The 27,646-nt window shown below is 37.6% G+C and overlaps 1 protein-coding gene across 1 annotated transcript in view; it reads right to left on the reverse strand.

Moving 5' to 3' along the window:
• Window positions 1-255: 255 nt before the first annotated feature.
• LOC124336868 overlaps window positions 256-27,646 on the reverse strand; it is a 90,747-nt gene continuing 63,356 nt past the window's right edge. The window contains exons 27-35 of the mRNA XM_046790746.1: window positions 26,038-26,175; window positions 25,487-25,625; window positions 25,255-25,344; window positions 24,891-25,053; window positions 2,107-2,154; window positions 1,409-1,545; window positions 1,127-1,219; window positions 747-935; window positions 256-629 (exon numbers count right to left, since the gene is read on the reverse strand). The gene's annotated coding sequence lies outside the window, so the exon portion shown is untranslated. The remainder of the gene's footprint in view (window positions 630-746; window positions 936-1,126; window positions 1,220-1,408; window positions 1,546-2,106; window positions 2,155-24,890; window positions 25,054-25,254; window positions 25,345-25,486; window positions 25,626-26,037; window positions 26,176-27,646) is intronic.

The following is a 27,646-nucleotide window of genomic DNA, read 5'->3' on the forward strand; positions in this document are numbered from 1 at the left end:
AATAAGTCAGGTGCAAATTACTGATGCGTGTACGAATCTTCTTTGACAAAATGATTTATTTAAATTGTATAATTGGAGCCTAATTATTTAAAAAAGTAACTACTGTTTTCCCAATACAACACCTCCGACCTCAATTGATATATGATTAAAAAAGTAGTAATAAATTTTCCTTTAAAAGGATTGTAAGAGTTAATTCATTTTAAAACCATTTTTTTTAATTCGATTGTTTCCCGCAGACAAACTTGTGTAGTATAAAACAAGCCTGTTGTGCAGTCGCTCTACAAATGAGTTAAATAAATTAACCCTGATTGAGATAACAGAAACGGCAAGAGAAAAATTGCTGTCAACCGTCTTAACTCAGGAATAATCGTACTCCGTAACGTTTCATAACCAACACCACCAAAAAGTTAAAAAAAAAAGGAAGAATAGAGAGACATTTGTCCTACCTTAGAGCCCGGGAAATCCACAGCCAGGCATCCACAAAGTGCTTCATCCTCAGTAAAGTTGACCCCAGGCAGGATAGGAAAGGGGGGTTCATCGTGAAGATACACACTCGCCTTAACACATTGGGTGTACACGAGAACAGATTTTTTCCAATTAATCTGAGGGCTGTTTATCTAGGAGTGTATCTTAACAAAGAATAAAAAATGGTTACGAATAATTATTGCAGAGACAACAAGTAAGGAATAGTTAGAAACACCACCAAACAGTCATAAAAAGGAAGAATAGAGAGACATTTGTCCTACCTTTGAGCCCGGGGAATCCACAGCCAGGCATCCACAATCCAAAGCCAGGTATCCATAAAGTACTTCATCCTCAGTAAAGTTGACGCCAGGCAGGATAGGAAAAGGGGGTCATCGTGAATGTACACTCGCCTTCACACATTGGGTGTACACAAGAACCGATTTGTTCCAATTAAACTGGGAGCTGCTTATCTAAACAAAAATAAAAAATGGTTACGAAAAATTTTTTGCATAGACAACAAGTGAGGAAAAGGTAGAAAGAAGACAGTGGGTAACCCCTTATTGTTCAAAGCAGGATTACTTAAGGTTTACATGTAATACCCTTTTAGTTTCCAAAAATACAATGCAAGTCACAGGTTAACAAAAGTAACCAATACCATTACCCAATTGATGATTCTGAGATGGTTGCTATTGACAGACTGCAGTATCAGAAATTGCCCATATTGTGGTTATGATGGCTAGCTCAGACCTGAAATCTGTACAAAAGGTAAAGGTTACTTTACATAGCGTAAACCAACTCTGCCATGTATTGACAAGGGGCATATGTGATAAAGGCTGGTCTATGTAGTCAGGCACCAACATTTCCCAGATTTTTAACTGGTTTGAATCTTTAGTACAGCATAAGCTCCCAAAATCATTCCATTGGTATTCTTAGTTTTATTTACCTAAAAAACAGCATGGAATGGAGAACATACGACACCAAAGATCACACGACGACCACATTTGATTTTGTTCTGCTATTTCTTTCTGATTTCTCTTGCAGCCAGGTACACATTTCCAGACCAGTGATCTGTTCAGTTATCTATAATAAAAAATATGTGAAATTTCGTCTCTTTGTTTTTTACGAAACTGTGAAAGAAGAAAGAACAAAGAAACCCAAAGCAGAGCAGATGACACTAATATTCTAAAAACCACGCTTAAGAGTTAAGATATCGATAGTAAGATTCCGCCCTCCCTGCCTCCCACCACCCGCCAAAATCAAAGAAAATCAACCCCCAACCCCTTCACTAAAAACCAAACCGCAAACAACGATAAAAGCGGTTTGATCGCCGGCATTTTAATGGAAATATCTGGATCTGTAATATATCAACCAAATATCATGCCATTTTTAAATATCTCCCTATCAATATATTTTTAGGGGGAAAGTACTCAAAGTAGATCTAACAAATTTAAACCGCAAAAAAATTAAATAAGTAAAATGGTCAATTGCATGGGAATCATTTTCAATACAACAGCATTGTTCACGATTTAGAGATGATTGAGTAGCACTACTTCTTCCTACCTTAAAACAGCAGCCATCACAAATTATTTGATTAGGCTACGATCATCTTCACGCCTTGATAAGTTTTTGCAACACACGTACCAGAAGCTGTGCAGGCACGGGACTCACGAGAGACGGTAGCGAGTTCATCTGAAAAGTAAATTATTTCGTTAGTAGTGTTGCGAGATAAATCTATGAACTTTGATTATTGTCACACAAAGGGACAGATATGATTCCTCTAAATGCATCAGCCATACATGTATGGCGTCATTGTTGAGCCAGTAATTGCGACTTCACATCTGCCATCATCACCTGCAGACAGTTCTATCAGACATTTTAAATTTTCATTTATTATCAACCCTATCTACTTGTTCCTTTCATCTTCACTTTCATTTGAAAGCAATAATAACTCTGAGAGCCTTCCGTCGTTAACACAAACAACGTTGGACAAGTCGTAGTTGATTGGACAGGAGTATATATTACGTTTTAAATGTGCTCCAGCGCAGAATATCAATAATCTTTAGGTAGCAAAGTCGACGGAAGCAAAAATGCCAAACTGATGATCCCCGAATAACCAAAAAGCAAATGCGAATATTGCGGATAAACAAAAAATGATGGTCAATTGCTTTTAACTAGTGAGTGTTCACGCATCAAATCTGGAGTACGCTAAAAGCATCGTCGACTAGATATGACGATAGATCAATTTGGGGAAAATAACTGTAAAAAGCTCACCCAGATGCAAGAATAAAAGGACGCATCGGATTGCGTAACCGCACACACGCGCTAGCGAGTTTCATCGCAAGAATTAATTATTCCGGTGGTACTTTCATGGAAGAAATGAATGAACTTCATAGAATGACACACAACGAGACAGATGTGATTTCTTTTAACGCATTGGCCCAACATTTGTAAAGACATTTTCAAGGCTAGCGTTTGAGCTATCACATCTGTAATCTCCACAACGCCAACGCATGTAACACGCAATTAAATTTAACTATTCAACCTCATCCTTTCGCCTTTCCCTAACTCTATGATCCGGTCGCTGACCTCAAAGAATTCCGGAAGCCAGGAAATCTTGGTCAATAGCGGCAAACATAGGTCTAATCCTTGCCCAATTAAACTGGGTTGGGAAAAATCTAAAATAACTGAGCTTCAGCACAGAATAATAAATCATACGATAGCAAAGGCGGCGGAAGCAAAAATGACGAATAGGAAATCCCTGCATCACCAGAAAGCAATTGCAAATATGACGGTTAAACAACATAAAATTGTCAAATGAATTTAACCAGTGAATGCTCACGCATTGACTATGGAATCAGTTACAAGCATCGGCTATTACTATGGCGATATAGAACGATTGGGATGGGGATAATTACACTAAACGGACCGCACCTGTTTCCCCAATTTCGTTCAACATCTCTTTTGTAACCGGAAGCATCATATTTTAAACTGCTTAGACAAAAGAAAATAAAAAAACGACGAATTTTCAAGAGCTTCATTTGTGATGAAAAGTTTTATAGAATTGAATTCTCTTAGCACATTGGACTCCATCTTTGCCGTTCTGTTCAAGTCAGCTGTTGCGCAACATCATCAATCAGGACCACACCCTAGAGACTTTGATATATTTGTTAAATATTAGTATTATTTTCAGATATTCTTGCTGTCCTGTTGGAATCTCACCCAAAAAGTTGGAAGCAATTAATAAAGAAGATTCCGGAAGATTCTGAATCATTACATAGGGTGTCAATACAATCCGGACAAAGTTTAATGTATTTTTAACTCTCTCTGCGCAGAATAAAAACTTCCTCTCACTAACTATTGACGGTGGTATTAAATTCACCAAATAGTCGAAAAAATTAAACGGAGTAGAGAAATAAACCTACTGCACGGTGAACATGATAAATTTTTTTGAAGCAATAAAAAAATAATGGTCGGGGAAAATCGAAAAAATAGTAGAAAGTTAGGGGCGAGCAGAAGATTATCTATTGCATTAAACCAGTTAATGTTAACGCATCAAATCAGGAATAACTGAAAAGCATAGGCGACTATTTAGCGCTATTTAGGACGATAGAACAACTTGCGGGTAATCACACTAAACAACTCGCCCAGACTGTTGCCATAATTCAACTTTGTTCAACATTTCTTAAAAAATAAGGGATTTCTTTGAGCTCGTGTTAAAAGTGTCAAGTGATAAAATCGGCGATTCAAATAGTCATCTTCGCACCGGAGGAAAAACGCAGCTGTGAACTCATTGTATTGGATTGCGCAACTGCACACGCAAGTCGCTAGCGAATTCACCCAAAAATGAATTATTCCATGGGTATTCGGAATTAAATGAGCATGGATCCATTAATTCGTGAAATAAATGAGTGAACTACATCGATTGTAACACAACTTGTCAGATATAATTCCTCTAAACGCATTGTCCCAACATCATGACGTCATAAAACAGCCAGTGGTTGAGCAATCCCATCTCTCGTCTTCACAAAACAAACTCCTATTAACACGCAACAAAATTTATTTAATTTCCAAACTATTCCTTGCCAGCAATGTTTTCTCAACGCCATCTCCCAGGAGGAGGCAGAGAAGACCAACAAAATGGCCACCCAAATAAATTGCCGAGTTCAGCAAGTGGGCAGGAATACGTCACAATGATACGTGCCTCAGCACAGAATAATAATAGTCAATTGCTAGCAATGGCAAGTGAAGCAAAATGACGAACAGAGAAGCCCTGAATCACTAGGAAGCAGTTGCAAATATTGCGAATAAACAACAAATGATTGTCAAATGAATTTAACCAATAAATGTTCACGCACTGAATCTTGAATACATAAGTATAGGCGATTACTGTAACTATTTAGAACAAATTGGAACTCATCCCACTTTACGGGCCCGCCCTCTGCCTCTGCCACGATCTAACGAACAGTCCAACTTCGTCCAATATTTTTCATCAATCCGGTAGGTAAAAATCAATAAAAATGGCAAAAATTTTAAACTGCTTGATACAAAAAAACAAAAATACACTTCAGTTCGATTATATAAAAATCAGACTCCCCTTCCTGATTGCAAAGTGCGGGAGACCTGTGCAGTAAAAGATTTCTCCGTGATGTTTGGTGTAAATAACAATCTTTCCCTTATTAATATGACGACGGATTTTCACGAGCTTTAACTGTAGTCAGATGTTTTTCAGAATTTTCTTACTTTTAGAGCATTTGCATAGCTTGCCCACCGTTCATTCATATCAGCTGTTGCGCAACACCATCGCTTAAAACCACACACTAGAGACCTAGAAAGATTTATTAAATTTTTAATTCTTTCCGCAGATTTTTCTTGACGTCTTTTCTTGCTCGTGTTGTTGTTGGAGCTCCAACTCCTATAAAAGGAGAAATCAAAGAAGAAGGATGCAGAATCAATGTTTTGGACTCTTTACATTCTGGACAAGAAATCATGTCTCGTTAACTGTCTCTGCGCAGAATAAAAACTTCCTCTCACTAACCGTTGACGTTGGTATTAAATTCACATAATAGACGTTGGCGTGTGTAAGGTAATTAACTTATGTCCATCTTTGATTTCGTAAACGCTGACGGACACCTTGATCCCCATAGTTCAGAAAGGGAATAGGGCCTTTTCGACAAGACAAAACGATTACTTCTTGATTTATTCTACGTTTTACACGAACTCGCAGAAACAGACAATAAGTTCTGAGAGGAATAATTTTTTTCAAATGTACCCAAACGAGGTGTGTTGAGTGTCATGTTTAAACGGAACGATACGAATTCTATGATATTTCCGAAACGCTACAACGTGTCTAACATTCGAAATGCACATCTTTTCACCTCCATCCAGTACGTCACAGCATACAGTTGCCACAAAAGAAATTTCACGTTCACGAAAATTAAACGGAGTAGAGAAATGAATTTGGACGCACGGTGGGCGTGGTAAATGTTTGTGATGCAATAAAGAAAGGAAGAGTGTGATAAAATCGACATAAAAGAAAAAGTAGAAAGTCTGGAGAAAAGGATCGAGTAAATAGTGACGCAATAGTGCCGTGAGTTATGTCCACCAATAGAAATTTTTTGAAATGCCGAGAATTTTGACAATTTCATTGACATTTTAAATCATCTAAACCTCAATCGCCCAACCAGGGTCGTGTTAAATGTCCCCAACGAAGGACAGGCTGGGAGATATGATAGAAAAGTCCCGTACCCACAACAACGAACAGTTTTTCGACGAGTTGGAACACCGAGCGAAGGGGTAAAACGTAAAAGGCAAAACGCGATGGTCTATCAATTCTGTACTAGTTATGGCTCACTAACATTCCACCCGCTGTAAGCAAAGCAGCTAACGCTTTCGAGCAACATTTTGAAACTTGGACAACAGACTGTTTTGCGTCATTTCTGATGGATTTAAATTACATTTTTCACGCAATAAAGAGGAAGAGAAAAGGAAAAAAACGAGAAAAAGAAAATTAGGATTGAAAGAGGGGGAATCAGGAATGAAGAATAAATCCGCCTTTACTCTTGGCAGAAAACAAAATTTTATTTTTCACTGAACCAAAAATTTATTTTTTTAAAAGAGGATCTACGTGTCACGGCATTTCCAGTACGACTTCCCTTCATATTTGCTTACGCTCAGCTATTCGAGGCTTTTTATAGTCTATCGACTTTCGAGAAAGCCTTTGTGCCCCGAGGGGAAACCATTTCAGCACCGCCAATAAACTCAAAACGGATTGAAGGAAGTATTGTAAGGTGAAATAGTATCAATTGATTAGTTAATCAAATTCAAATTCCTTTCAAAGAACACCACCCACATGGTACCCAAGCTGAATATTCGATAAAAAAACTGACGGCCCTATAATCTTTCGTCTCAGGAAACAGGATGATTGACAAGGATTGGCGTAGGTAATACAGATTTTTTCATTTTGGTTAAATCATTTCACATTATCTATTTCAAACAAGTTTTCAGCAGAGCCGGTCAAGTGAGGGAAATTGGGACGATTATCTCGCAGCAAACTGCAGCTGAGGCAACAGCAGTTGATCAGCCAATGACTTCACTTATCCTTCCGAGCTTTTAGAGTGTCAATAAAAATCAATCTCATTAAAAACCCCCACGTCAATACAAACCCTCTGTGTGAATATCTCCTTCCTGCTAAGCGCTAATTAAGATAACTGGTGTTAGTTAACTTAACAATTTTTACATCAACCTAGTGCAGTATCATAATTACGTCGTGCTCATTAACTTGAACATCAAAATGTGATAATCATTAACAGAAGAAGCACAAACTCCGCTGAGATTGACTGGTTTTAGAATTGATAACCGAATCAATTTTATAAACAACTTTGGCTGATTACAGGTCTTTGTTATTCCCCAGAACGATACACTGTGCGATCAAACCGAAAAGTTTCGACACTTGAAGGCAGAGTCCACCAACGCTTAAGATAGACTAAACAGAGATAATTGAATTAAAATTTGGAAGAACTCTTGACGTAAAAATGTGCTCAAGATTGCCCTCAGATGAATATCAAATTTGGACAAGGGAGTTTATTTCTTCTGCGTTTTAATTCATTTGTAAGGAAAATATGCGCAACACAAACCAATCCGCGTTTTTTGAAGTTCAATTTTACACGCATCCGAATAAGTAAAGTGCAGTGGAGAAAAATAATTACTTATGCGTCAACGAATCACTTCGCTTCTTTGACCACTTGGATTATTAAAATTTTAATTGTGAGCCTAACTATTGAAAAAAATTTCCCAATACCACCACCCAACCTATATTAATACGCAGTTGATTCCAACAGTAGTAATAATTTCTCCTTAACATTAATTTTATGAGTTACTGAGTTTTTAATTGATGAACTTTAAATTTAGCATCATAGTGTTAATTAGTACGAATCAAACAAGAACATTTACTTGGCCAGTTAAACACAAATCACCCCATATAGTATAAGTCTGGTGTATCATTTACCCGACGGAGAACACTACCTCCCGCCACCCGGCAGCCACAAATTATTTAATTAGGCTACGATCAGTCATCTTTACGCCCTGACAAGTTTGCAACTTCACGTACCAGAGACGCCTTGAAGGTCTAGCAGATAAATGGGAAAGATGGAAAATATAATTAAATTGTGCTCCAGCACACAATAAGAACAGCCTCTAGGAAACAGAGGGGACGGCAACAATAATAAACTGGTGATCCTCGAATCGAAAAATCGCAACTGCTAATATTGCGAATAAACGACAATAGATTGTCAATGGAATTTACCCAATAAATTTCCATGCATCAAATCTGGATGAAATGACAAGAAAATCATTCGGGTTATCACACTCAACAGACCGCTCCTGTTGCCATGATTCATGTTCATTCAACATTTAAAAAAAAAATTATTTCTTTCGGCTACAAACTCTACAAGTGTCAAAATCCGCGATTCAATCAACCATCTTCACACCGGGGGAAAAATCGGAAAAATGCGCTGTAGACTCGTTGTATCGGTTGCGCAACCGCACACGAAAGAAGCTAACGAGTTCCATCACAAGAATGAATCATTCCGTGGGTAGTGTCGCTAAATAAATTAATGAACTTTGTTGATTGTCACACAACGAGACAAATATGATTACTTTCAATGCTTTGGCCGAACATTGTGACGTCAATTTCAAGTCAGAAGTTGAGCGATCAAATCTCTCATATTCATATTACAACCGCTTACAACACAAAGTTAAATTTCTCCATTATTCTAACACATCCTAGCCCTCACCATTCTGTTAACATCAATACTGAAATCGATCCCAATTTTGGTGGTTCAAGACTCAAAGTAATTGACGCGCAAGCGAAAAGTCGATTTGGCGACTTGTGAAGAGGGCGGATGGAAATCCTAATTAATTGAGTTGCAGCACAGAATTTTAACCCCATCGGTAGCAAAGGCAGTGGAAGCAAAAATGACGAATCAAGAATGCTTGAAACAACAGAAAGAAACTTTGAAAGTTGCGAATAAACAAGAGACGATTGTAAATTGCAATTTACAAACAAATGTTCACGCATCAAATCTGAAATAAGTCGCAAACATCTATGATGAATTGACGATATACAACAATTTGGGGATAATCACACTAAACGGGCCGCTCCCGTTGCCGCGATATCCCATCTCGTTCAACATATTTTGTTTGTAACCGGAAGTGAATAAAAATGTTTCCCTTATTAATATACCGACGAAGTTTCATGCACGAACTTTTCAGCTGTTGTCAAATGTTAAAATTTTTTTTTTACTATTAGCGACTTTAAGAGCATTTTCATAGCTTGCGCACCATTCTGTTCAAATCAACTGTTACGCAACATCATCAGTTAGAACCACACACTAGAGACCTTGAAATATCTTTTAATTTTGAATACTGAATTAAATCTACAGACGAATCGATTTTGTGAACTACCCTCGGGCCGATAACAGGTCTTTGTTACTCCCTAGGAAGATACATTTTTCGATGAAACTGAAAAGTTACGTCACTTGAAGGCTGAGTCCAACGCTAATAAGACTAACGGAGAGAAGTTAACTAAAAATGAGAAGAACGCTCAACGCTGACGTAAAAATGTGCGCAAGATTGCCCCACAAGTGAAAATCAATTCTGGCCAACGAACTAGCGCTTGTTAAAGCTCGAATCGACGAAGGAAGATTCTTATACTTCCAGCAATCAAGCAAAAACTTCCAAATTAATCAAACGAACCAGATAATGATTGCAGAATCTCATCAGAAAAATGAAATTAAAAGAATCCAACTACCGTGATTCATCCATCGATCTTCTCTTTATTACATGGACAGTTGCTTTCGTGATTCAGAATTACCAAGGATCTAAATATTTGAATTAACGTTTCAGTTTCACTCATTGAGCTGTGTAATGGATGGCCGTGGATGGCATGGACATTGGAGCATGGAATCAAGGAATCAAGAGTTAAGTAACTTTCATAAGATCGAGAATTAGCTATGATTACTGACCACACAACCAACGTTCCATCCCAAATTCAATGAAGTCCACATTGATTAATCCGAACAAAAAGTGTCGACCTTGTACGTGTTTTCGCTTCCGCTGTGAGTGGTACATGTATGTAAGCATGAATCTCATTTGATGACCAGACAAACGTAGTTGAAGGCAAGATAAATTCTCAAATTTAGTGTATCTGGGCGCAATTGTAATGTTCATCGTAAGAAAATAGATTGGCACGATTGATTTGTGTTGCCCGGTTGAAAATGACGCATTTTTCCCTCTTTGGGCGATTCGATTTCATTTGCAGGAAAATATGCGCAACACAAACCAATCCGCGTATTTGAAGTAAAATTGTAGGCCTACAAGCGTCAAACTAAGAAAGGTAAAAGGGAGAAAAATAATACTGATGCGTATACGAATCACTTCGCTTCTTCGGCAAATTGATTTGTTTATATTTTAATTGTGAGCTTAATTATTTTAAAAAAATATAGACTACTGTTTTCCCAATAACGGGACCCCCCCCCCAACCTCAATTAATTCGCAATTGATTCATTTCAAACAGAAGCAATAAATTCTCTTATAAATTAATTTCACGAGATACTGCGTTTTTAACTGTTGAACTTTAAATATAACATCATTGTGATAATTAGCATGAATCACACAATAACATTTATTCAACCAGTTACACCCAAATCATTCCATAGAGTGAGTCTGGTGTATCACATACGTGACAGGGAAATCTACCTACATATTCTGAACTCGATTGATATTTGAAATTAGACGTGACTATGACTAGTCACGAATGTCGGGTATTCCAAAAGACGTTTGTCATCGTACATTAGACGTTTCCAATCCCCAGGAAGTCGAAATCATTGGGAGTCCAATGTACAAAAACCACTCTAATGGATATATCCGGATCATACCTAATTTGTTAAAAAATATCAAGCCATATTTAAATATCTCCCTATTAACATGTTTAGCACAAAAGTAAATCTGCATTAACAGATTTAAATCGCGTCAAGTAATAAAGTTAGGAAAGCGGTCAAATGCATCGGATTCTTTGTAAATAAAACAGCATTGTTCACGATTGTTCACGATTTAGAAATGACTGAGTAGTGAGTAGCACTACTTATCACCAAGTGAAAACAACAACCAAGAATGATTTGATTAGGATACGATCGGTCATTTTAACGCCCTGACAAGTTTGCAACTTCACGTACCAGAGACGCTAGCGAGTTCATCTGAAAAATTAATTATTTCGTTAGTAGTGTGGCGAGATGAATACATGAACTTTAATTATTGCCACACAACGTGACAGAAATGATTTCTCTAAATGCATGTGCCATACATTTATGGCGTCATTTTCGAGCCAGCGATTGCGCCTTCCCATCTGCCATCATCACCTGCAGACGCCTATGTCAGATATTTAAATTTCTCAGATGTTATTAGTACTCATTAGTCATTACTCCCTAATCTCTTTCCTCACCTTGAAGTGCAATCGATGGAACCTGTCAATGTCTTCCGTCGAAAAGACCTTCCTGCGTGAAGTCCAACAATGTGCTGAAACCACTGATTGGGACAGGGAAACATTGCATTTTTACTGGGCTCCAGCACAGAATATTAGTAATTTTTCACTAGCAGACTCGATGGAAGCGAAAATGACAAACTGAAAACTTCCATATCACCAAAAAGCAATGGCAAATATTGCGGATAAATAACAGATGATTGTCTATTGCATAAAACCAGTGAATGTTCACGCGTCGAATCTGGAGTACGCTACAAACATCGGCGTCCGGCGACTAAATAAACGATAAAACAATTCAGGGAAATCAATCTTAACAGCTCGCCGTGTTGCCAAGAATAAACTTTGTTCAACATTTCTGAACTAAGAGGATTTTGGGCGCTACACGTGTAGCAACGGACCGTTCAATCAGCCATCTTCACATCGAAGAATAAAAAGATAACAAACTCGAGACTATAATCGTGACCTTGAAAGTTATAATCATGTCTCATAACCCAAATGTTCAGTAGTGGCAATTAACAAAGCGCAAATATATACGGATAGGGGGTAAAGAAAGCATATATGTGGACTCATTCTTTCGGATTGCGCAACTGCACACGAAGGTCGCTACTCGCTAGCGAGTTACATCCTATAAGAATTCATTATTCCGTTTGTAGATTTGCGGAATAAATGAATGAACTTCATAGACTGTTACACAACGTGACGGATAAAATTCCTTTAAAAGCATTTGCCCAACATTGTCAGCACGTCAATTTCAAGCCAGCAGTCGAGCGATCACATTTGCCATCCTCACAATGTAAACGCCTATAACACGCAATTAATAACATCAATTATTCTAACTCATCCTAGCCCTCGCAATTCGCTCTCAAAGATTTTTGGGAGATCCGGTAATCGTAGAAGGGGATTCCAAAGCAATTGAGAGCTTACCAGATACAACTGGGTAGGTGAAATTCTTAAATAACTGTACTTCGGCACGGAAAATTAAATCTTTGGGTAGCAAAGGCGGCGGAAGTAAAAATGACGAATTGAGAATCCCTGAACCAGTAGAAAGCAAATGCAAATACTACTAGTAAACAACAGAAAATTGTCAAATGAATTTAACCTGTGAGTGTTCAAGCAATGAATCTGGAATAAGTCACAAGCATCAGCGATCACTGTGATGATTTAAAAAAATTCGGATCATCACACTTAACGGCCCGCCCTCGCCCGCCCTCTGCCACGATCCAACTTCATTCAACATTTTTCACATGACCGGAAGAGCAAAATGGCAAAAAGAAAAATGTTTTAAGTCTTTGAACTGCTTGGTAAAAAAAAACATACTTCAGTCCGATTATTCCGATTACACCTAAAGAAATCAGAATTTCCTTCGTTTTCACCGGTTTTCACAAAGTGCAGGCGGCCAGTGCAGTAAAAGATTTGCCCGTTTGTTGTTAAGAAAATGATAATTGTTAATAAAACATCATTGTTCACGATTTAGAAATGACTGAGTAACACTCTTTATTCCTACCTTAAAACATCAGCCACGAATTGTTTTTTTAGGCTACAATCAGTCATCTTTACCCCTTGACAAGTTTGCAACTTCACGTTCCAGCAGCTGTGCCAAGTGTGTAGGCATGGTATTCACGAGAGACGCTAGCAAGTTCATCACCAAAATCAATTATTTTATGAACTTTATTCGTTGTCACAAAACGTGACAGACATGATTTCTCTAAATGCATTGACCCAACATCATATGACGTCATTAACAAGCCAGCGGTTGAGCGATCACATCCGTCATTTTCACAATGCAAACACCTATAAAATGCAACAAATTTTATCTATTATTTTAACTTATGCAGTTATGCTTGACCCACCATTTTAATTCCCTGATGACTTAAAGACATTCATATAATCACTTGGCTTCGAAAAAATTGGCCGGATGTTGAAACTTTATCCAGTGATTGGAAATTAAAAGTGGGCAGGAGAAAATAGAATTTATAAGTGCTTCAGCACAGAATATTAATAATCTTTCGCTAGCAAAGGGGACAGAAGCAAAAATGACGAATGGAAAATCCTTGAGATTCCAAAATGGAACTAAGAATATTGCGGGTAAATAACAGATAATTGTCAAATAAATTTAACCAGTGAATGTTCACGCATTGAATCTGACAAGCTACAAGCATCGGCTATTACTACGACGATGTAAAAAAATGTGGGGATTATCACACGAAACGGTCCGCTCCTGTTGCCACGATCCCACTTTGTTCCAACTTTGAGTATGTGTGTAAACGGAAGATAGAAATAGCGTAACATTTTAAACCACTTGATCCAAAAAACCAAATAATAATAATTAAAAAAATGTTAAAATTGCGATGAATTTTCAAGAGCTTTATTGTTTGTGACCGAAAGTTTTATAGAATTTATTATTTTTAGCGCATTGGATGCCATGTTTACCGTTTTGTTAATTCAGCTTTTGTGCAACTTTATCAATTAGAGCCACACACTAAGGACCTTGAAATATTTATTAAATTTTTAATTCTTTACAAAGATTTTCTTGCTGTCCATTTCGGTTGCTCTTATCCCCATAAAGGCAATGCATAATGAAGGAGACCTGATAAACCTGTCGAAGGCATCATTAAAATGTAGACAAATCACGAAAAATTAACTGTCTCTGCGCAGAAAAGAAACTTTCTCTCACTAACTATTGACGGCGGTATCAAATCCACAAGATTAGACTCTGGTAAATAATCAGGTAGGTGACTTGTGTAGACATTTTGTTTCACAATCGTTACCGGACACCTTGATCCCCGCAGTTCAGAAACAAAAAAAAGCAGTTTCGATAAAACAAAGCGATTACTGCTAGATTTATTCAACTTTTTTCACGAAGTCGCGAAAAAAAAAACTATAAGTTGCGAGTGGAATTCTTTTTCTCAGGTGTCTCTAAACGAGGTGTGTCAGTCTCACGTTTAAACGGAGCGATAAAAGTCTAGGATATTCACGAAACGATACAAAGTGTCTAACATTCGAAATGCAAATCTTTTCACGTGAAAACTGAACACCAGCGTTAAATTTTCCTGAACGTAAAATTTCATTCTTCTTTTGCTGTAGAGAAATGAATTTGGTGCACAGTGGGCGTGGTAAATTTTTGCGATGCAATAAAGAAAAGAAGAGTCGGGAAAGATGGACATCAAAGAAAAGTAGAAAGTTGGGAGGAGGGACCAAGAAAATTGTTACGCAAAATCGTTAGTTACGTCCATCAATATAAAATTTTCGAACTGCCAAAAATTTTGACAATTTAATTGGCATATAAATTATGTAAACCTCAGACTAACAACTAGCGTCGTGTTAAATGTTCCCAACGAAGGACAGGCTAGGAGATGTGATAGAACAGCCCCGGACACACAACAACGAACGGTTTTGCGGTATAAAACAAGCCTAATGTGGACGAGTCGCTCTACAAATGAATTATTTAATTAACCCTGATTGAGATAAGAAACGGCATGAGAAAATGACAGTCAACCGTCTAGCTCAGGAATAATAGCACTCCGAAAGGTTTCATAACCAACGCCACCAAACAGTCATGAAAAGGAAAAATAGAGACGTGTGTCCTACCTTCAAGCCCGGGAAATCCACAGCCAGGCATCCACAAGTGATTCATCCTCAGAAAAGTTGACGCCAGGCAGGACAGGAAAAGGGGGTCATCGTGAATAGACACTCGCCTTCCCATTGGATGAACACGAGGACAGAGTTTTTCCAATCAATCTTGAGCTGCTTATCTAAAAAAAAAAAAAAATGAGTTACGAAAAAATATTTCAGAAATTCCTTGGTATTCAAATATTCCTTTGGTACTTTCGCGGAATAAATAAACGAACTTCATAGACTTTTACACAACGTGACAGATATAATCCCTCCTAATGCATTGGCCCAACATCATGACGTCATTTACAAGCCAGCGGTTGAGCGATCACATCTCTCATCTTCTTAAAAAAAACGCCAATAACGGCAATTGATTTTATCCATTATTCCGACTAATCCTAGCCGTCACCGGTCCTTCTCTTCTTCGAATTCCATTTCTTATATCGAAGAAGAAAACTTCCGAAAAACAAATACCCCAAAAAAACTACGAATAGTCTATTGAATTTTTGTTTTTGGGGTTCAAGTGGGCAAGTGGGCAGGAGAGAATCTTATTTAACTGTGCTTCAGCACAGAATGTTAAATCTTTGGCTAGCAAACGCAATGGAAGCAAGAATAACAAAGTAAGAATCCCTGAACCAGTAGAGAGCAGCTGCAAAGTAGCGAACAAAAAACAGATTATTATCAATTGCATTTAACCAATTAATGTTCACGCATTAAATCTGGAATAAGTCAAAAGCATCGGCTATTATTATGACGATATGGAACAAATTGGGGCATCACCACACTTAACGGCCCGCCCTCTGCTACTAGATATGACTATGGAACAACTCGGAGAAATAATGACAATTATTACAGCGCAGATATGAATACGGGGAAAGAACGTGACTGTGGACGAATCGTATCGGTTGCGCAACTGCAAACGAAAGTCGCTGGCGAGTTTCATCCCAGGAATTAATTACTCCGTTTGTAGATTCGCGGAATAAATGAATGAACTTCATAGATTAACACATAACGAGACAAATATGATTAGCTCCAAAGCTTTGGCCCAACATTGGTGACGTCATTTTCGAGTAAGCGGTTGAGAGATCGTATCTCTCATCTTCTAAATACCAACGCCCATAACACCCAGTTAAATTTATCCATTTTGGTAATGATTCCTTGCCGTCACAGATTTAATTGCCAAAATTCTGTGAGGAACATGTTAATCAGCACGATTTCAACTGCTTCTCGACAGTGCGTGGTATAGGCAGAAGGAATTCTTAATAAACTGTGTTACAGCACAGAATTTTAACCCATCGGTAGCAAAGGCGGCGGAAGCAAAAATGACAAATCGAGAATGCTTGGAACATCAGAAAGCATCAGCGAAGGTTGAGAATAAACAAAAGACGATTGTCAATTGCAATTAACAAATTAATGTTCACTCATTAAATCTGGAATAAGTCACAAGCATCGGCTATTACTATGACGATATAAAACAAATTGGGATCATCACACTTAACGGCCCGCCCTCACCCGCCCTCCGCCACGATCCAACTTCGTTCAACATTTTTCATATCACCAGAAAGTAAAAGAACATAAAATACCGCCCAAAATTTTAAAACTGATAGATGCAAAAATCGAATAAAACATACTCCAGTTTGATTATATAAAAATAAGAATTCCCTTCCCAATTAGCGATTACAAAATGCGGGCGGCCAGTAGAGTAAAAGATTTCTAAAAAAAAAAGTCAATTATTTCTTTAGTAGTGTCACGAGATGAATCTATGAACTTTGATTATTGTCACACAACGTGACAGATATGATTTCTCTAAATGGGTCTGTCATACATTTATGGTGTCATTTTCAAGCCAGCTATTCCACCTTCACATCTACCATCATCGTCTGCAGACGCCTACTTCAGACAAATTAATTTCGAGGTTCATTAAGTCCTATTAACTCCCTATTCTCTTCCATCACCTCAAAAAGCAAGCTCGAAAACTATCAAAGACTTCAGTCGAAGATATCTTGGAGCGTGATGTCAAATGTTGTTTCAAGCAAATTGATTGAACGGGAGATAATTACATTTTAACTGTGTTCCAACACAGAATATTAATAATCTTCCGGTAACAAAGTCAATGATAGCAAAAATAACAAACTGAGAACACCCAAATCACCAGAAAATAATTGCAAATATTACGGATAAAAACGGATGATTGTGAATTGCAATTAACTTATGAATGTTCACGTATCAAATCTGGCATCAGCGACTAGACAGACGATAAAACAATTCGGGGAAATAACACTAAACAGCTCGTCCTTGATGTCATGATTCAACTTCGTTCATTATTTCTCAATAATGCTTGAGCTTCGATAGTGTTAAAATCGGCGATTTTATCAGCCATCTTTAGACCGCAGAATCAAAAGATAACAACTTTCAGGCCAATCGTGGCCTTGACAAGTTGCAATCATGTCCCGTATTAACCCAAATGTTCAATAATTATTTTAGCGCTCATTGTTGATATGAATAGGGGGAAAGAAGTCAAAGAACGCAGCTGTGGACGCATTGCATCAGATTGCATAACCTCACCCAAGTCACTAGCGAGTTCATTCCAAGAATAAATTATTCCGTTAGTAATTGACTAATTTCGCGAAACGAACTAATTCAATGTTCGAATGAACTTTATAAATTGACAGACAACGAGATAGATATTATTACTTTCAATGAATTGGCCCAACATTTGTGACATCATATTCAAGCCAGCGGTTAAGCGATCACATCTCATCTTTACAAAGCAAACGCTTATAAAATTCTATTAAAATTATTCATTATTCTAACTCATCCTTGCCCTCACATTATTTTCGACTTCTTGTTGTTGACATTCGAACATTTGACAACTTCTACGTCCGATGTCATCTGGGCAGGAGAACATCTTAATTAACTGTGATTCAGCACAGAATATTAAATCTTTCGGTTGCAAAGGCGGTGGAAGCCAAAATGACGAATTGGAAATCCCTGAATCACCAGTAAGCATATGAAAATACTACGAGTAAACAACAGAAAATTGCCAAATGAATGTAACCAGTTAATGTTCGCGCATTAAATCGGGAATATACAGAAGCATCGCCTATTACTATGACGAGATAGAACAATTTGGGGATAATCACACTTAACGGGCCGCTCCTGTTGCCACGATCCAACGTCGTTCAACATTTTTTTTTTTGTAACCGGAAGGTAGAAATGGCACAGACTTTTATTACTGTTTAAACAAAAGAAAATAATAATACAAATTTTAAAAATCTTCATTTCGATTGCATAATCAAGATACCATTCCTTATTATTTGCGGGCGCCGGTACAGTAAAAAGATTTCACCGTTATATTTGGTGTAAATAACAATCTTTCTTTAATTAATGTGACGTCGAATTTTCAAGAGCTTTTTATTTGCGACCAAAAGTTTTATAGAATTTATCACTTGCGCATTGGATGTACCATGTTTACAGTTCTGTTCAAGTTAGATGTTGCGCAACATCATCAATTGGAACAACACACTACAGATCTTTAAAGATTTGTTAGATTTTAAATTCTTTACACACATTATCTTGCTGTCCTTTGGAATCTGACCCACGGACTTTGATTGTTGTGGAACATGTTCTGGTCTTCTGGACTTCCACTTACAACCATAAGTTGGGAGGGGGTACTGAACTCTCAATCCGGACAAGATATCGTGTCTCGTTAACTGTCTCTGCGCAGAATAAAAACTTTCCCTCACTAAGTATTGACGGTGGTATTACATTCACAAGATAGACGTTGGCATATATTAGGTAATTAACCGACGTCGATATTTTGTTTCGCAATCGATAACAAACACCTTGATCCCCGCAGTTCAGTAACAAAAAAGAGCAGTTTCGATAAGACAAAGCGGTTACTGCTAATTTTACTCAATTTTTTTTCACGAAGTCGCAGAAACAGACAAGAAGTTCTGAGTGCATTTTTTTCTCGTAGTCTCTAAACAAGGTTTGTCAGTGCAATGTTCAAACGGAACGATACGAATTCTAGAATACTCCCGAAACGCTACTACAACGTGTCTAGCATTCTAAACGCATATTTTATCACATGAGCACTGAGCAGGTCCATGCCGCACGTCGCATCCAGTTGCCGCAATCAAAATTTCACGTTCGAAAAAACTAAACGGAGAAGAGAAACGAACTTGCTGCAAGGTGGACGTGGAAAATTTGTGTGATGCAATACAGAAAAGAAAAGTCGTAAAATTCGAAAAATTTTGAAAGTCAGGAGAGAAGCATATTGTTACGCAATGCCCATCAACAGAACATCTTCGAACTGCCGATAATTTAGCTTATCGAATTAGCTTACCAAACTTAGTCAACCACAGTTGCCCAACCAGGGCGTCGTGCCAAAATGTCCCGAACGAAACCCAAGCTGCGTGGTAAGAAAGTACGGTCCCAGAAAACGACAACGAAAGTTTCGACCCACTAATCAAATTTCACCAGGACGAAGCGATTCTACTTTGATTGAAATGCTCGTTCAAATGTATAGGGAGGACAGAGCTGACAATGGCTAAACAAATCAAATCAACTTACCGGAGGGCGGAGGCCAAACAATCTACAGGTCACGGTAAATTCGAAACTAATCGGCACGCCGGCGATATATCCAAATTGTGTTACGCGAAAACTTAAACAGTACAATACCAAAGAAAGAAAAACAACTAACACTTTCGAGCAAAATTTTAAAACTTAGAAAATAAAGCCACAGAAAACCGAACCTGCTGCACACCTCTGGCAAGTGACAACTAAGAACTGACTGAAATGCGTCATTTCTGGTGGGTTCGATACCTTTTTTCGACGCAATAAAGAGAGGAAGAGTAAAGGAAAAATCGAGAGAAAGAAAAGTAGGATTGAGGGAGGGGGGAATAAGGAAAGAAGAATAAATCCGCCCCTTTCTCTTGGAAGAAAACAACATTTTTAAAATATATTTTTTAAAGAGGTTTCCACGTGCCACGGCATTTCTATTACCACTTCCCCTCAAACTTGTACGGTGCTCATCTGTTCTTTCCTCTTGACGTGAAAGCGACTTTAGCGGCCTTTAAGCCCCGAGGTAAAAACAGTCCCGCCAATAATTCAAAATGGATTGATGGTAGTATTTTCAATAACTCAACAATAAGATCAATTGGTTAGTGAATCAAATCAAATTCCTTTCAAAGAACACCACCCACATCACACACAAGCTGAATATTTGATAAGAAAAAATCACGGCACTTAACATCTGAAACTAAAGAACAGGTTAATTAGCTATAATATTCGCTATAAATGTTGATTTAACCTTTTCAAATAAAAATAATTAACATTGATTGGTAACCAGACAGGTTGAGTGAGAAAAGAAACAATGCACAACGCATTTAGTTTGTCATTGATCAGAAGATACCAAGCACCAACTTTCTTCTTGCCTGTTTACTCTCTTACTCATTAAACCATGGTATGAATCAAATTAAACTCAATCTCCTTTTTAATCACAGCGTAATTGCCAATCCTCTGCGCAAATACTCCCTCCTGCTAAGCGCTAATTGAAATGCACGGCGTTAATTATCTTCGCAATTATTTCATAAACTCAGGGCACCACCGTAACTTCAACGTGCTCATTGAGTGGAACATCTAAATGTCAATAACGTTAACTGTAAAAGCACAAACACCGTTCAAATTGATTGGATGCACAATTGATAATCGGAAAAATAATTAATTTTAACTATCCTCGGGCGATTACTTAGATTTGCTACACCCCAGAAAGATGCATTTTGCTATCAAAGTAAACAGTTACGGCACTTGAACTTGATGGCCGAGTCCAACGCTAAAAATAGACTAAACAAAGAAATTGACCTAAAATTGAGGATAACTCTGACGTAAAAAAAAATGTGCGCAAGATTGCCCTCGGGTGAAAATCAGTTCTGGCTTACGAACTAGCATAGCGCTTGTTAAATAAAAGCTCGAATTGCCGAAGGAACCCAAAAAAAAAGTTTAAACCATGTTCCATAACCTGGATGTTCAATAGCCAACTGTGGACGCCTTGAATCGAGTTGCACAACCTCACCCAAGTCGGTAGCGAGTTGACCCCTAGAAATAATAATTCCGTTTGTAGATTCGCGTTATAAATGAATGAACTTCATAGATTGACACTCACCGCGACAAATATGATTACTTTTGAACGCTTTGGATCAGCATTGGGACGACATTTCAAGCCAGCGGTTGGGCGATCGCGTCTCTAATCTTCTCAGAGCAAACGCCTGTAAGACTCATTAGTTTTCCCAATTGTTTAGCTTCTCCTGACCGTTGCTCCTTCCGACAGTTGCTCGGCCGGTCGCCCATCTCCAAAAGTTGTGTACTACTCGGTTATGAGAACACGGGCAAGTGTCCTAACTCCACTATACTTCTTGAAGTGGTCAGGAGGAAACCATAAACAAAACTGACTCAGCACAGAATATTAACTCTTACGTTAGCAAAGTCGTTGGAGGCAAAATGACGAATTGAGAATCCTTAAATCACCAGTAAGCAATTGCGAGGAATGCGAATAAACAACAGATGATGTCAATTACAATTAACTAATAAATGTTCACATCAATCACGTCTGGAACAAATCACAATCATCGGCTATTGCTATGACAATATAGAAAATTTGGGGATAATCACACTTAACGACCCGCAAACATTTTTCATGTAATGGGAAGGTAAAAAGCGGAAAAAATGGCAAAAATTTTAAACTGCTTGATACAAAAAAAAACAAAACAAATAAAAAACTCGTAAAAATATGAATTTCCTCCCTGATCACAAAAATGCGGGCGGCAAGTGCAGTAAAAGATTTCTCCATTATGTTCGGTGTAAATAACAATCTTTCCCTTATTTGGCATCGAATTTTCACATCCGTACCCCAAATCGATTGCTTTCATCGTTTTCCCAGTGCCGCTTCTCCCAATCTCCCGCCCTCAATTAATACGCAGTTGATTCAAACTGTAGTTATTAATTTTCCTTTACATTAATTTTAAAAGTTATTTCATCAAGAAATTGGTGAACTTTAAATCGAGCACTTCAGTGTTAAATAATTCGAATCAAAATTAACTTTTATACTGCCAGTTACACCCAGATCATCCCATCATAGAGTAAGTCTGACGTACCAGTAACCCGACAGAGAAAACTACCTAGATATTCTGGACTTAGTTGCAAGGTTAATCAGAGTATCCAGCAGATTCCAAAAGACATCTGTCAGCTGAGGTTGCCAATCCTTGAGCAGGTGAATGGGAAAGTACAACGTAAACATTTACGAAGTATCTGGAGCTCTATAATTTATTAATAATTATCAAGCCGCCTTTAAATGTCTCCCCATCAATATGTTAAGCGCGAAAGTAAATCTGCAATAACAGATATGAATCGCGTCAAATAAAGAAATAAGGAAAACGGACAATTGCATCGGATTCATTGTCAATTGAACAAAATTGTTCACGATTTAGAAATGAGTGAGAAGCACTAATGATTCCTACCTTAAAATAGTTCAGCCAGTATATTATTTGATTAGATTACGATCAGTCATCTTTATGCCTTGACAAGTTTGCAGCTTCAAGTACCAGCAGCTGTGCAGGCACGGTACTCACGAGAGACGCTTGTGAGTTGACAAAATCAATTATTTCGTTAGTAGTGTCGCGAGATGAATCCATGAACTTTGATTATTGTCACACAACATGACTGAAATGTTCTCTCTAAATGCATTAGCTCAACATTTGTGCAACGTCATTGTAGAGCCAGCGATTGCGACTTCACATGTGTAATCATCACCTGCCAAGCTTACATCAGACATTTAATTTCTCAATTTTGACAGAGTGTTTTCTTCTTAATCAACCCCACCAATCTACAGTATCTGCCGCTTCTGAAATTAGTCTTCCTACGAAAACATCTATAAGCAGGAAGCAGGAAGGGAAGCTGAAAGAGCTCATGGGATTGATGGAAGGAAAATACATTTTAGTTGTGCTCCAGCACAGAATATCAATACCCTCTAGGTAACACAGGCGACGGCAGCATAAGTGAACTGAGAATGCCCGAAAAACCAATGAGCGATTGTGAATATTGCGGATAAACAACAAAAATTTGTCAATGGCGTTTAACCAGTGAATGTTCACGCATCAAATCTGCAAAACGCTACATATGCATCTACTATATACGACGATAGAAAAATTTTTGTAGAAAAAATCAGACTAAACGACACGCCTCTCTTGCCATGATTCAACTTCGTTTAACATTTCTCAAAAAGTGATTTCTTTGGGCTTCAAGTGTTTAAATCGGCAATTTTTAGTTGTCTGTGACGCAATATAAAAGAGAGGAAGGGCAAAGAAAAATCGATAAATTTAAGAATTAGGAAAGGAAAAGGGGGGAGGGTCGGGAAAGAAAAATAGAACCACTCCCTTCTCTTGGCAGAAAACAACTGGCCAATAAAAAAACGGATTGACGGAAAGTAAATTGTAAGCTGAAACGGTATCAGTTGTTTAGTTAAAACCAGATTCAAGTTCCTTTCAAAGAACACCACCCAAATCATATTCAAGATGAAAATTCGATTAGAAAAAATCACGGTCCTGAAGCATTTCGATTCATGAAACAGGATAGTTGACAAGGGTTTCATAGTTCATATTGACTTTTCTCAAGTAGGATAAAAGATTTCACATTGTTTCATTGCAGACAAGTTATCACTTGAGTTGGGCAAGTCAAACATGACGAACGAAATCAAAGAAGCTTGAAAGAATCCCCGACAGAATCTTTAGTTTTTTAACCGGTCGGTACCCACAGTGTTCAACAAAATTAATCTCCTTTATGAGCACATCGTCATTGCCAACCTACTCAGTGATTCACTTCCTCCTGCTAAGCGCTAATTTAAACGAACGGTGTTAATTACTTTCGCAATTATTTAAAAAACAGTGAAATATCTCAAGTACGACGTGCTCACTGACTTGAACATCAAAATGTGATTAAAGTTAAGTGTAGAAGCACAACCTCCGTTCGTATTGACTAACTTTAGAATAAATTTTCGAAAAATTAAAAAAGTACCCTCGGGCTGATTACAGAATTTTGTTATTCCCTATAAAAATTCAGAGCGATCAAACTGAAAAATTACGTCACTTGAAAGCCGAGTCCAACCCTAAAAAATAGACTAAACAGAGAGAATCGAACTTCAATTAAAAAGACCACTGAACTAAAAATGTGCAAGATGCAAGCAAGATTGACTTCGGGTGAAAATCAATTTTGATGGCCAACGAAATAACTCTAGTTAAAGCTTAAAGCTCAAATCGCAAATCGGCGAAGGAAGACACCGTTCTCTAGCGATCAAGCAAAACCTTGTAAATATAATAAAAAGAACCAGATTTCGATGGGAAAATGTCAAACCACAAATGAAAATTTAAAAATGTGCGTTTGCGAGTTTCAACCATCAACCTCGTTTTTAATAAATTGCGGTTGCTTTCTTGATTCAGAGTAACCAACGATCTAAATATTCGAACAAAGTGTTTAAATTTAAACATTTCTTTTTATTTGATTATTTACCCGCAGACAAAGTTGTGTGGTATAAAACAAGCCTGATGTAGAGTCGTTCTACAAATGAAATATTTATTGATTTCATTAACCCTGATCTGCCCTGATTGAGATAGTAGAAAAGGCAAGAAAAAACCTGCAGTCAACCGTCTAAGGAATAATCGTACTCCGTAACGTTTCATAACCAAATGATAAAAAAAAAGGAAGAATAGAGAAACGTTTGTCCGACCTTTGAGCCCGGGAAATCCACAGCCAGGCATCCACAAATGCTCCATCCTCAGTCAAGTTGACGCCAGGCAGGATAGGAAAAGGGGGTTGAATATACACTCGCCTTAACACATATTGGGTTACACGAGGACAGAGTTTTTCCAATTAAACTGGGAGCTGTTAATCTAAGAAAGAAGAAAAAAATGGTTACGAAAAAAATATTGCAGAGACAACAAGTAAGGAATAGTTAGAAAGCAGACAGTGGGTAACCCCTTATTGTTGACAATGAAGATAACTTAAGGTTTGCATTAATTACCCTTTTATGCAAGTTTCAGGCACCATTATATGGCAGGTCACAATTTAACAAAAGTAACAAAAACCATTACCCAATTGATGATGCTGAGATCGTTGATGATGGAAGTCTGTATCAAAACTTGCACATCTTGTGGTTACAATGGCTGGTTCAGGCCTGAAATCTCACAATAGATAAAGTTACATGGAGCAAAGAAAACTCTGCCTTAAATGTAGTCGGGCATCATTTCAAACATTTGAAACAGGTTTAACGCTTCTATGAAAAACTCCCAAAATAATTCCATTTGTTTGCTTAGTTTTATTTACCTGAGAAACAGCTGAAGAGCATGGGGAGTCAACGACAGGACACCAAAATTCACACCACGACCACGTTTGATTTTGTTCTGCTATTTCTCTTGCAGCCCAGCCAGGTACGTCTTTCCAGACCAGTGATTCGATCAGTTTTCTATAATAAAAAATATCTGAAATTTCGTATCTTTGTTTTTTTTTCGAAACTGTGAGTTGTGAAACGAAACGGCAGCAGACGACACAGATATTCTAACCACAATAAAGTATTGATATTTAAAATCCACCCTCCCCACCTCCCACCACCCGCCAAAAATTAAAAAATATCAACCCCTTATCAAAAACCAAACCTAATAAAAAACAAATAATAAAAGCGGTTGATCGCCCAAACTTAAATGAAAATATCTGGATCTCTGAATATAAATCTATAAATATCAAGCCTTTTTTAAATACCTGCCTACTGGTATCAATAATGTGCTTAGCGGGAAAGTTAATATGCATTAACAGATTTAAATCGCATCAAATAATGATTTTTCACGATTTGCTAATGACTGAGCACTAATTATTCCTACCTTAAAAAAGCAGTTGCGAATTATTTGATTAGGCTCAAATCAGTCATCATCTTTACGCCTTGGCAAGTTTGCAACTTCACGTTCCAGCAGCTGTGCAAGTGTGTGGGCACGGTATTCGGGAGTCTCTTGCGAGTTCATCTGAAAAGTAAATTATTTCGTTAGCAGTGTGGCGAGATGAATACATGAACTTTGATTATTGTCACACAACTTGACAGATATGATTTCTCTATATGCATCAGCCCGACATTTACGAAACGTAATTTAAGTGCCTGCGATTGCGCCTTCACATACGTCATCATCACTTGTAGACTTCTATATCAGACAATTTAATTTCTCGGTTGATTAAGTCTTAATTACTCCTTAAGTCCTCATTCTCTTTCATCACCTCAAAAAGCAAGCTCGAATCCATCAAACACTCCAGTCGAAGATATCTTGGAGCGTGATGTCAAATGGTGATTCAAGCAAATTGATTGAACGGGAGATAATTACATTTTAACTGTGTTCCAACACAGAATATTAATAATCTTCCGGTAAGAAAGTCAATGATAGAAAAAGTAACTAATTGATAACACCCAAATCACCAGAAAAAAATTGCAAATATTACGGATTAAAACAGATGATTGTGAATTGCAATTAACTAATGAATGTTCACGCACTAAATCTGGTATAAGGAGAAATGGAGAAATATAAAAGTAAAATTGAATAAAGGGGGATCAGGAAAGAAGAATAAAACCGCCCCTTTCTCTTGGAAGAAAACTAAATTTCGTTTTCACTGAACCAAAATTTCTGTTTTAAAAAGAGGTTCCCACGCGTCACGGCATTTCCAGTACCACTCTCCCTTCAAACTTGCGTACGGTGCTCATCTTTTCGGCGTTTGTTATAACCTTCCTTGTAAGCGGCTTTGGCGGCATTTGAGCCCCGAGGGGAACCATTTCACTCCCGCCAATAAATTCAAAACGGATTGAAGGAATCAAGGAAGTATCATGATCTGATATATAGTATTAATTGATTAGTTAATCAAATTCAAATTCCTATCAAAGAACACCACCCACATGGTACCCAAGCTGAATATTCGATTTAAAAAATCACGTTCCTAACCCATTTCGATTCATGAAACAAGATAGTTGACAAGGTTTTTCGTAGTTCATATTGACTTCTCATTTAGGATAAAAGATTTCACTTCGTTTAATTACAGACAATTAGTCATTTGAGTCGCTCGAGTCTATACTGGCCCCGAAAGAGGATTTAAAAATAACACTATGAAAGAGTTGTTATTAATTCTGCACCTTCTTTCGGCAGCCACATAGTCTCACATAAATTCAAAATAAATTGATCTCCTTTACAAGTACATCGACATCGCCAACCTTTGATGTGAATGCCTCCCTCCTGCTAAGCGCTAATTTTGACGCACATTGTTATTTACCTTTGCAATTATTTCATCAACACAGTGTACCATCACAAGTGCGACGTGCTCATTGACTTGGAACATCAAAATGTGATTATAGTTAATAGTAGAAGCACAAACACTGTTCAGATTGATTGGATTTAGAATTAATAACCGAATAAATTTTTAAACCTGCCCTCGGGCCAATTAAAGGTCTCAGTTATT

This window comes from Daphnia pulicaria, chromosome 4, assembly GCF_021234035.1.
Source record: "Daphnia pulicaria isolate SC F1-1A chromosome 4, SC_F0-13Bv2, whole genome shotgun sequence".
NCBI classification, from domain to species: domain Eukaryota; kingdom Metazoa; phylum Arthropoda; class Branchiopoda; order Diplostraca; family Daphniidae; genus Daphnia; species Daphnia pulicaria.